Here is a 9713-nt window from a genome sequence, read left to right on the forward strand (position 1 = left end):
AGACTCAAAGGTCACTTTATTAGGTAAACCTGTATGCCTGCTCATTAATGCAAATATCTAATCAGCCAATCATGTGGCAGCATAAAAGCATGCAGACTTGACCATGAGGTCAGTTGTTGTTCAGACCAAACATCAGAATGGGGAAGAAATTTGATCTAAGTGTCTTTGATCATGGAATGATTGTTGGTACCAGAAGGAGGTAGGAGAGGTACTTAATGAATACTTTGCTTCAGTATTCACCAGGGAAAAGAACCTTGGCAATTATGGGAATGACTTACAGCAGACTGAGATGCTTGAGCATATAGAAATTAAGAAAGAGGATGTGCTGGAGCTTTTGAAAAGCATTAAGTTAGATAAGTTGCTGAGACCTGACGAGATATACCCCAGGCTACTGTGGGAAGTGAGGGAGGAGATTACGGAGCCTCGGGCAATGGTTGCATCATCAATGGGAATGGGAGGAGTACCGGAGGACTGGACGGTTACAAATATTGTTCCATTGTTCAAGAAAGGGAGTAGAGATAACCCAAGAAATTATAAACCATTGAGTCTTACATCAGTGGTGGGCAAGTTTTTGTAGAAGATCCTGAGAGACAAGATTTATGAGCATTTGGAGAGACATAATCTGATTAGGGTTAATCAGCATGGCTTTGTCAAGTAAAGGCTGAGCCTTACAAGACTGATTGAATTCTTTGAGGATATAACAAAACACATTGATGAAGGAAGAGCAGTGGATGTAGTGTATATGGATTTCAGTAGGGCATTTGATAAAGTTCCCCATGCCAGGTTCACTCAGAAAGTGAGGAGGCAAGGGATCCAAGGAGACCTTGCTTTGTGGATCCAGAATTGGCTTGCCCACAGAAGGCAAAGGGTGGTTGTAGATTGTTCATATTCTGCATGGAGGTCAGTGACCAGTGGTGTTCCACAGGGATCTGTTCTGGGACCTTTCTTCTTTGTGACTTTTACAAATGACCTGGATGAAGCAGTAGAAGGGTGGGTTAGTAAGTTTGCTGAAGGCACAAAAGTTGGGGGTGTTGTGGATATACTGGAGGGGTGTCATATGTTACAACAGGACATCAACAGAATGCAGAACTGGACTGAGAAGTGGCAGATAGAGTTCAACCCAGATAAGCGTGAAGTGGTCAAATCTGAAACCAGAATATAGTATTAATGGTAAGACTCTTGGCAGTGTGGAGGATCGAAGAGATCTTCGGGGTCCATGTCCATTGGCCACTCAAAGTTGCTGCGCAGTTTGATAGTGTTGTTAAGAAGGTGTATGGTGTTTTGGTATTCATCAACCATGGGACTGAGTTCAAGAGCCGTGAGGTAATGTTACAGCTATACAAGACTTTGGTCACTCCCCACTTGGAGTACTGTGTTCAGTTCTGGCCATCTCACTACAGGAAGGATGTGGATACTGTAGAAAGAGTGAAAAGGAGATTTACAAGGATTTGCTTGGATTGTAGAGCGTGGCTTATGAGAATAGGTTGAGAGAACTTGGCCTTTTCTCCTTGGAGCAACGAAGGATGTGAGGTGACCTGATAGAGGTGTACAAGATATTGAGAGGCATTGATCATATGGGTACCCAGAGGCTTTTTCCCAGGGCTGAAATGGCTAACACAAGCGGACATAGTTTTAAGGTGGATGTCAGGAGTAAGTTTTTCCACGCAGAGAGTGGTAAGTGCATGGAATGTACTGCCGGTGACAGTGGAGGAAGCAGCAATAATGGATCCTTTTAAGAGAATCTTAGATAGGTACATGGAGCTTGGTAAAATAGAGGGCTATGCAGTAGGGTAATTTTAGGCAGTCTCTAGAGTGGGTTACATGATTGGCACAACATTGTGGGCCGAAGGTCTGCAATCTGCTGTAGGATTCTATGTTCTGTAAGGGATGGTGTGAGTATCTCAGAAACTGCTGATCTCCAACAGTCTCCAGAGTTATACAGAATGGTGCGAACAAAAAGCATCCAGCGAGTGGCAGTTCTGTGGGTGAAAACATTTTGTTAACGAAAGAGGGCAGATGAAAATGGCTGGACAGATTTAGCTGACAGAAAGACAACAGTAACTCAAATAACCACACGTTACAACCGTGGTGTGCAGGAGAGCATCTCTGAAGGCACAACACAACAAAACTTGAAGTAGGTGGTCCACAGCAGCAGAAAAACACATAGTACCTACTTTATTAGGTATAGGAGTATCTGTTCCAAATCATTTGACAACTTTGCTCACTATCCACAGCACCAATTTTTGAGTAGTCTATAAACTTACGAATCAGCCTACCTACATTTCCATACAAATATAAGTCCCAATACTGATCCTTGCAGAACACCAGCGGTCACAGACTATCTGTCAGACTAATAACACCCCCACCACTTCCCTCTGTCTTCCACAACCAAGCCTTCTTGTACCTGATCCAGGGCTAATTAAAGAAATAAACATCTCAGAGCCTCAGCACTCACCTCCCACTTTCAGAGATAGAACTTTTCAGCCTCTGGGGATCTAGGCACCATTAGCCAGAGGGTGGTGAGCTTGTGGAATTTATTCCCACAGGCATTGTTGAGGCCAGGTCATTGGGAGTATTTAAGGCAGAGCTTGGTAAGTTCTTGAGTGGACACATTATGAAAAGTTACGGGGAGAAGGCCTGGGAGTAGGGCTGAGGAGGGGGAAAAAGGATTAGCCACGATTGAATGGCAAAGCAGACTCGATGGGCCAAATGGCCTTATTCTGCTATGTCTTATGGTCTAATGAATGCCAGTATTTTTAGTTCTTCCTCATGCAGATGTTTTCCAGTACGTCATTGTAACTCTCAAGCCTCCATACTTTTCTCCCTAATGAATACAGATGAGATGTAGTCATTTAAAATCTCACTCATATACCCTACACTTTTCCTGATTTCTTTAAAATTCTACTGTGATTACTCTCATTTTTCAATTTATACTATGCCCTCCATTCACCCCATATAACAGAAGTGCAGCATTCACAGAGCCCTCAGCATTGTCAAGGACCTGTCCCACTATTTCTCTGACCTCCTACAATCAAGCAGAAGGTACCTCAGTATAAGAAACAAGGACTGTTAGGCTGGGTAACAGCTTCTTCCCCCAGGCAGTGAACTCCTGAACACCCTGTACCACCCAATACACATTATTTATGACTGCAATAGTAACATTATAATGCTGTATATTTAGCTATATACACTTTGTCAATTTGTATATCTACACTATTATCTGTTAATAAAATGTGAACACAATAATATGTGCTGTATGTGATATATATACACACTGTGTTTTGCACCTTGGTCCCAGAAGAATGTTGTTGCATTTAGCTGTACAAATGTGTATGGTTGAATTAAATTAAATTTGAGCTTAAGTTTAATTAGCAGTATTGATTGTGCCTACAGACAGCACCCAATTTATTTTTACCTCTTAATTTTTCTTAGCTCCGTTCAAACTGATCATTCAAGCCAAAGTTTTTTCTTTCCATTAACTTTTTCCATCAGAACTCACTGTCCACTTTTTCATCATGCCTTTTTAAAAGTTAAACATCTTGGAATATTTAATTCCCATCATGCTAACATTTCAAACATATCTTTGTAATGATAGCAAGTGCAAGGAAGCAAAAAAATTTACAGTAAACTTAACAAGCAGCCACATGCATATTTCAAAAGTTGTGAACAGTCTGTGACTACTTAATTAAAAAGACAGGAAACAGAATCGAAGCAAAACTAGAACTCCTATCCTTTCTATAGCTGAAGTTTTAACTTAAAAATGTGGTTTTGCTCAACAGTGGAGAACTCCACAAAATACAGAGCTTTGTTAGCAGAATCCAAGCAATCAGAAGTTACAGAAGATGCTCAGATATGTTACCATTGGCTGCTTTGTACAAGTTGATTTGATAAAGAAGTGCATGCTTCAATTGTGGTCTGTCTCCTTCTCTGTTATACAACTGTCATCATATCTAAATAATGATTCTAATGCTTTCTTTCCCCGGCTAGCTTGGACTACAAATCACTATGAAGTAGCACTAGTACAGCCTCTGAAGACAAAGCCAGAATCACAGACAAACCCAGGAATGATAAATGTAGCATATATGAGAGCTGAGATGAAGGCTCAGAACTTCTTCATTATGATTTACACCAGTACTTCAAACTTTAGAATAAAACAAAGATATAAACCTGAGCATCCTTTTTCAAAAGCACTCTTTAGTTTCACACTTCAACACTCTGGAGAAAATATGGACAATACACAGTCAGTCTTTCTACTTATTTTCCATACTCACTTCAATTTCCAATATACTTTGATTTGACCTTGCATGCATCATAGCCTATCAATCGCACAGAATATGGTGTAGCATAAATTACAGTCAAAAACTTACCTACCGCATAGAAAAAAGTAAAAATTCCAACTTTATCAAGCAATTTGATCAGTGGAGGGTAAGTACACTAACAATTATTTCCGTTACTTTTCTCAGACAACAAAAAATCAAGAGATTTGATCAGATGCAGAAAGCTAACATACTCTCCACTTATTCACTATTTGGACGACATCATAAGCTTAGCCTCCCAGGCATCAGACTTTCCCACCACAAGAAAGATGATGCATGGAACCTATGTTAGGAAAACAAAACAACAAACAAGGCTCTTACTCTTGGTCCCCATCTAGTTCCCTCAGGAAAAATGTAAATCATTATTACTTTCATTGATCAAGAGGAACTTCATGGTGTTATTTTCCCTTAACTCTGGAATTTAATCATGCAAGTTGTTAATGAACAGCCAATTTATTACTTTCAAGTCATGAATTATGACATAAAAGCAGCTTTCAATTGCTAAGATAAGATCTTTAAAAATTTTATTTATTCATTTTATCAATGAGACAGCCACTTAAATCCATATCAGAAATCAATTTCAGGCTGCCTACATGCAGCTGAATTAAACTTCATCACAGGTTAACAGAAATCGAGTTTTATTTTTAGGAGTTGAAATATAATAGTGCAGTAATGCACCTTTTAACATCCGCCAGAAATAAGGTTTCTAAGGTTTCCTATATATAAATATTTCATTAGTACATACAATATAGTTGTGTTTACAACAACCTATTGTAGTGTTTCGGGTCATATTTCCATAATAAAAAAAACTCACGTATTCAGATATGATAAGACAAAAAGGGGTGTCTGTTTACATGTCACTACTGACAGTACTACAAATCGTTTCAAAAGGGAAATAAAGATGGAATTCAAAATCGTTTTGTCGCGATTATTTAAGTACAGAAATACAACACTGAAACAAGAGGTAACCCAGGTGCCTACAAAAACACAGTAGGCTGTCAGTCAAGAGCAACCCGCCAGCCGGGCCTCGGTGTGCAGGCCAACGGGCCCTTTACCGGCGCCTCCGCCGGTGTAATCCTGAGCAGACTACGCCTCCGCGTTTCAGCCGCTGCTCCCTGCCGATGGTTCCGACCACCCCCTATTAAAGACTGCCTGCCTGCCTACCTACCTCCCTGCCACCGTCTCTCCCCTCTCCGTTATTTCAACCGCAGCTTGCGATCGCCCAGCAGCTACCCCCACCGTTACCGGCTGCGATGGCGGCCGCCTCGCCGACAGAGCCGGTCCCGCCGCAACCGTGCGCGAGCGGAGCGGAGATCACGTGCCCTGGCCGGGCCCCGGGGGGGGGGGGAATCTCGTAATTTACTACGGACACTTACCACGGAAAGCATTTTCAATATGATGATGTACAAAGCAGAGCTTTCCCAGAATATTTCCCAACAATGATGATTTATCAGTGAATACAAACACCCAGTTAAAATATCATACTCGAAGATACTGCATACAATGGCCCCTCTGTAAAGATTTACTTTTGTGCTGCATTTTGCATGTCTCTCATAATATTCTAAAGCAGTTTGAGGCAGTATTAAAGGTAACAGCAAGTACTTCGTGCACATCTGTCACGGAAAGCAATATAAATAACCACACAATCTGCATTAGTAATACAGTATCAATTAGTGACTAAAAAAAAGCCATCACTAAAGATAATTACCCTGCTCTTCGTAAAAAAGTGCCGAGGCATCTTTTCATTCACGCGAAAGAATTATCAGGTCTTGGTTTTATATTTAATGCGGAGGTCCCTATATAAGATAATGCGATACCTGTTCTGTTCAGGAAGTATATAATGAAGAGAAAGGAGCTGGCAGGAAAAAGAAAGTGAGAATAGGCTCCTCTTCAGTGTGTAATTCCTCTGAAATTCCACATCACATGGGACGGTATTTCTTCCCGACTGCATGTTGGAATCGTTAGAACAGCAATGTTAATCTCATCTAGCAGCAGCAGCAAAGAGGGAGGAAAGAGTTTGGAAATTACCTACCCATCTCAGTAATACAACAAATGACAGATGTTCGTGATCCGACCTCCTCTGAAATTGGTGATCCATAAATCAGATCAATGCTGTCGCCAGAAGGAAAATCTAACATTTCTCTAATCAGGTTTCTGTTTACAAAACAGTAGACATGTCCTTAATTAGCTTATACCACGGACCATGAATAGACTTCACACGCATACTTGAAAGACAGACTTCCAAAAAACATGGGGTTTTGTAGAGGAAATCGGTAAATGGATACAATTACGCTGCGGTACATTAATACCCCCAGTCAGAAAACTTTGACCAAATTTGAAGAAAGTTCTGTCTTTTTTTATCTTGCTTGTGTGATATATGCGGAGCCTTTTCCAGAAGTCCATCAGGAAGAAAAGGGCATGGTCGCAAAAAGCAAAAAGCAGAAGCAACATTTTAGGACAACTTTGTAAATGGAGCATCTCCCAAAGCTCAAGTATACTGCTCCACGGCTGGTCTAAAGGTTACTCACTTGTGGAAATAGTTCATACTAGTTTCAGTCAAAAAGAGACCCAAGATGCCGCAGATGCTGAAATCTGAAGCAAAAAAAAACACGCATGGAGGGATCTCAGCACTACATGCAGCATCTATGGAAGCAAAAGGATAATTCATATCTCAGGTCAAGGCCTTGAAACTGGAGTTTTTCCAGATGCCTTCAAAACTACAGTTGTCAAACCCCTTTGTAAAAAGCCAAACATTGATGGTGAAGGAGTAGCTAAAGACAGGCCTGCATCAAATCTTCCCTTCGTGGGCAAGGTTCTTGATAAAGTCATCTTCAGCCAATTCCACAACTTTCTGAATGAGAACAATAGTCTAGAAAAGTTTCAGTCAGGCTTCAGAGCAAACCACAACATGGAAAAATTGTCAGTGATCTTAGGCTCAGCACTAATGCCAACAGAATCTCAGTTCTAATTCTTCGAGATCTAAGTGCTACCTTTGACACAGTTGTCCACAGCATTCTCCTAGATTGCCTTGAGAACTGGACTGGCCTCTTCAGTAGTACTCTTAATTGTTTCCATTCATATATCTTAAAGAGAAATTTTTTTGTCTGTCTTGGAGACCAAATTTCTAAGAGATAAAATGTACCTTTTGGTGTGCTCAGGGAAGCTGTCTTGGTCCTCCCATTCTTCTCTTATACATGCTCCCTTAGGAGGCATCACTAAAAGCATAACTCGATTTTCACAATTATGTAGATGACACATAATTATATATATCAGTTGAGCCTATGATAATAACACCCTATCTTTTCTGATTTCTGGTATGCGTGCAATAAACAAATGGAAGAGCAATAACTTCCTAAAGCGAAATGTAGACAAAACTGAAATACTTCTGGTTGGTCCCAAAGCCAAAAGAGATCACCATCTTTATAAGCAACACACAAAGTATGCTGGAGGAACTCATCAGGCAGGCAGTATCGATGGAAGAGTGCAGTCGATGTTTCAGGCCGAGACCCTTCAGCAGAACTGGAAAAAAGATAAGTCAGAGTAAGAAGGTGTGGGGGGTGGAGAGGAAGAAGTACGAGGTGGTAGGTGATAGCTGAAACTGGAAAAGGGGGAGGGTTGAAATAAAGAACTCGGAAGTTGATTAGTGATAGAGATAACAGGCTGGAGAAGGGGGAATTTGATCAGAGATATGATCTCCTCTACTGCCACGATGAGGCCACACTCGGGTTGGAGGAACAACACCTTATATTCTGTCTGGGTAGGCTCCATCCTGATGGCGTGAACATTGATTTCTCGAACTTCCTGTAATTGCACCCCCCTCCTTCGCCATTCCCCCATCCCTGTTTCCCTCTCTCTCCTTATCTCCTTACCTGCCTATCACCTCCCTCTAGTGTTCCTCCCCCTTTCCTTTCTTCCATGGTCTTCTACCCTCTGCTATCAGAATCCTCCTTCTCCAGCCCTTCATCGCTTTCACCTATCAAATTCCTAGCTCTTTACTTCATCCTTCCCTCTCTCCCGATTTCACCTATCACCTAGCAATTGTAGTTCTTCCTCTCCCCACCTCCCCCCCCCCCCCCAATTCTTACTCTGACTCCTCTGCTTTTTTTCCAATCCTACTGAAGGGATTCAGCCGGAAATATCGTCTGTTTATTCTTTTCTATAAATGCTGCCTGGCCTGCTGAGCTCCCCAGCATTATCTGTGTGTTGCTTGGGTGTGCAAATTTTCTCATGCTTGTGTTGCCTTTCTTGATAAACTTAGGAATTTGGCTCCCCCTGTAAAATCAGGAGTAACTAGCCTGGGCGTTATTCTTAATTCAGATTTGAATTTTAAATCCCACATAAAGAAAGTGACTGGAGCACCATTTCTATACTTAAGAATATTGCAAAGGTACATTTATTTCCTTCATGTAACGATACTGAAATTCACACCTTTATATCGAGTAGACTAGATTACTCCAATGCACTTTTTACTGGCCTTTAAAAACAATCTATTGACAGACATCAATTCATCCAGAAAGCTGCTGCTAGACTTTTAACCAAAACCAGGAGAAGAGAACATATCACTCCCATGCTAGATACTCTGCCTTGGATCCCTGTATCTTTTAGAATTGATTTTAAAGTTCTCTTACTTGTTGTTAAAGGTCGTAATGGTCTGGGACTGGAATACATCACAGAATCTTCTTTGTTTTATAATCCTGCTCAACATCTCAGATCTTCATCCACCATCTCTTGAATTTAAACAATTTTCCTCAAAAGATAATTGAAAAGCCAACTTTTATGAACTATGCTCCTAAACTGTGGAATTCAATACCTAAAACTGTAAGGGGTGCAAACTCAGTTGACACTTTTAAACGTCAGCCCAAACCTATTTATTTAACCTTGCTTTTAACTAATATCTTTTTGTCTTTTATGTTCATGTTTATTTTTAGTTTTATGTTTTATTTTATCTTCATGTTTGTACTTTGATCCCATCGCACTGCACATCATCTGTATAAAAAGTGTTCAATAAAGTTATTATTATTATTAAAATACTGTTTCTCAGCACAAGCCAAGTACACTCGATTCTCAATTGCAAGGGCCTTTGTTTAGTATTGTGGCTTTCTGAAGATTTACATATATAGTGCTGTGTAGGACTGACTGTTTAATGCTATTATATAGTGACTTCAGGATTATACCAGTTGTAGATATTACTATTGGGACAATGTAAACCTGGTTCATGTTCTATGCTCTTTCAATTCCCTTTTTTAATTCAGCATACCTCTGGTGTTTTTCATTTGTTGATTTCAGCATGTTATGTGTGTTTGAAATGGCTGTATCTATTATGTAAGTTGTTCTTGCTTGTTTAATCTGTATTATTATATCTGGATGGTTATTACGGTTTGTCCTATGTGTAATAAC

General features: G+C 40.4%; 1 protein-coding gene across 3 annotated transcripts in view; it reads right to left on the reverse strand.

Annotated features, from left to right (window-relative positions):
* ptpdc1a (protein tyrosine phosphatase domain containing 1a) overlaps positions 1–5609 on the reverse strand; it is a 130223-nt gene extending 124614 nt beyond the window's left edge. The window contains exon 1 of one of the 3 annotated variants that reach the window (XM_072280101.1): positions 5562–5609. The gene's annotated coding sequence lies outside the window, so the exon portion shown is untranslated. Of the gene's footprint in view, positions 1–5480 lie in introns of all 3 variants that reach the window. The other 2 variants (XM_072280099.1, XM_072280100.1) reach the window with 2 other exon arrangements.
* Positions 5610–9713: the final 4104 nt, after the last annotated feature.

The sequence above is a fragment of the Mobula birostris genome, chromosome 16 (genome assembly GCF_030028105.1).
Source record: "Mobula birostris isolate sMobBir1 chromosome 16, sMobBir1.hap1, whole genome shotgun sequence".
Lineage (NCBI taxonomy): Eukaryota > Metazoa > Chordata > Chondrichthyes > Myliobatiformes > Myliobatidae > Mobula > Mobula birostris.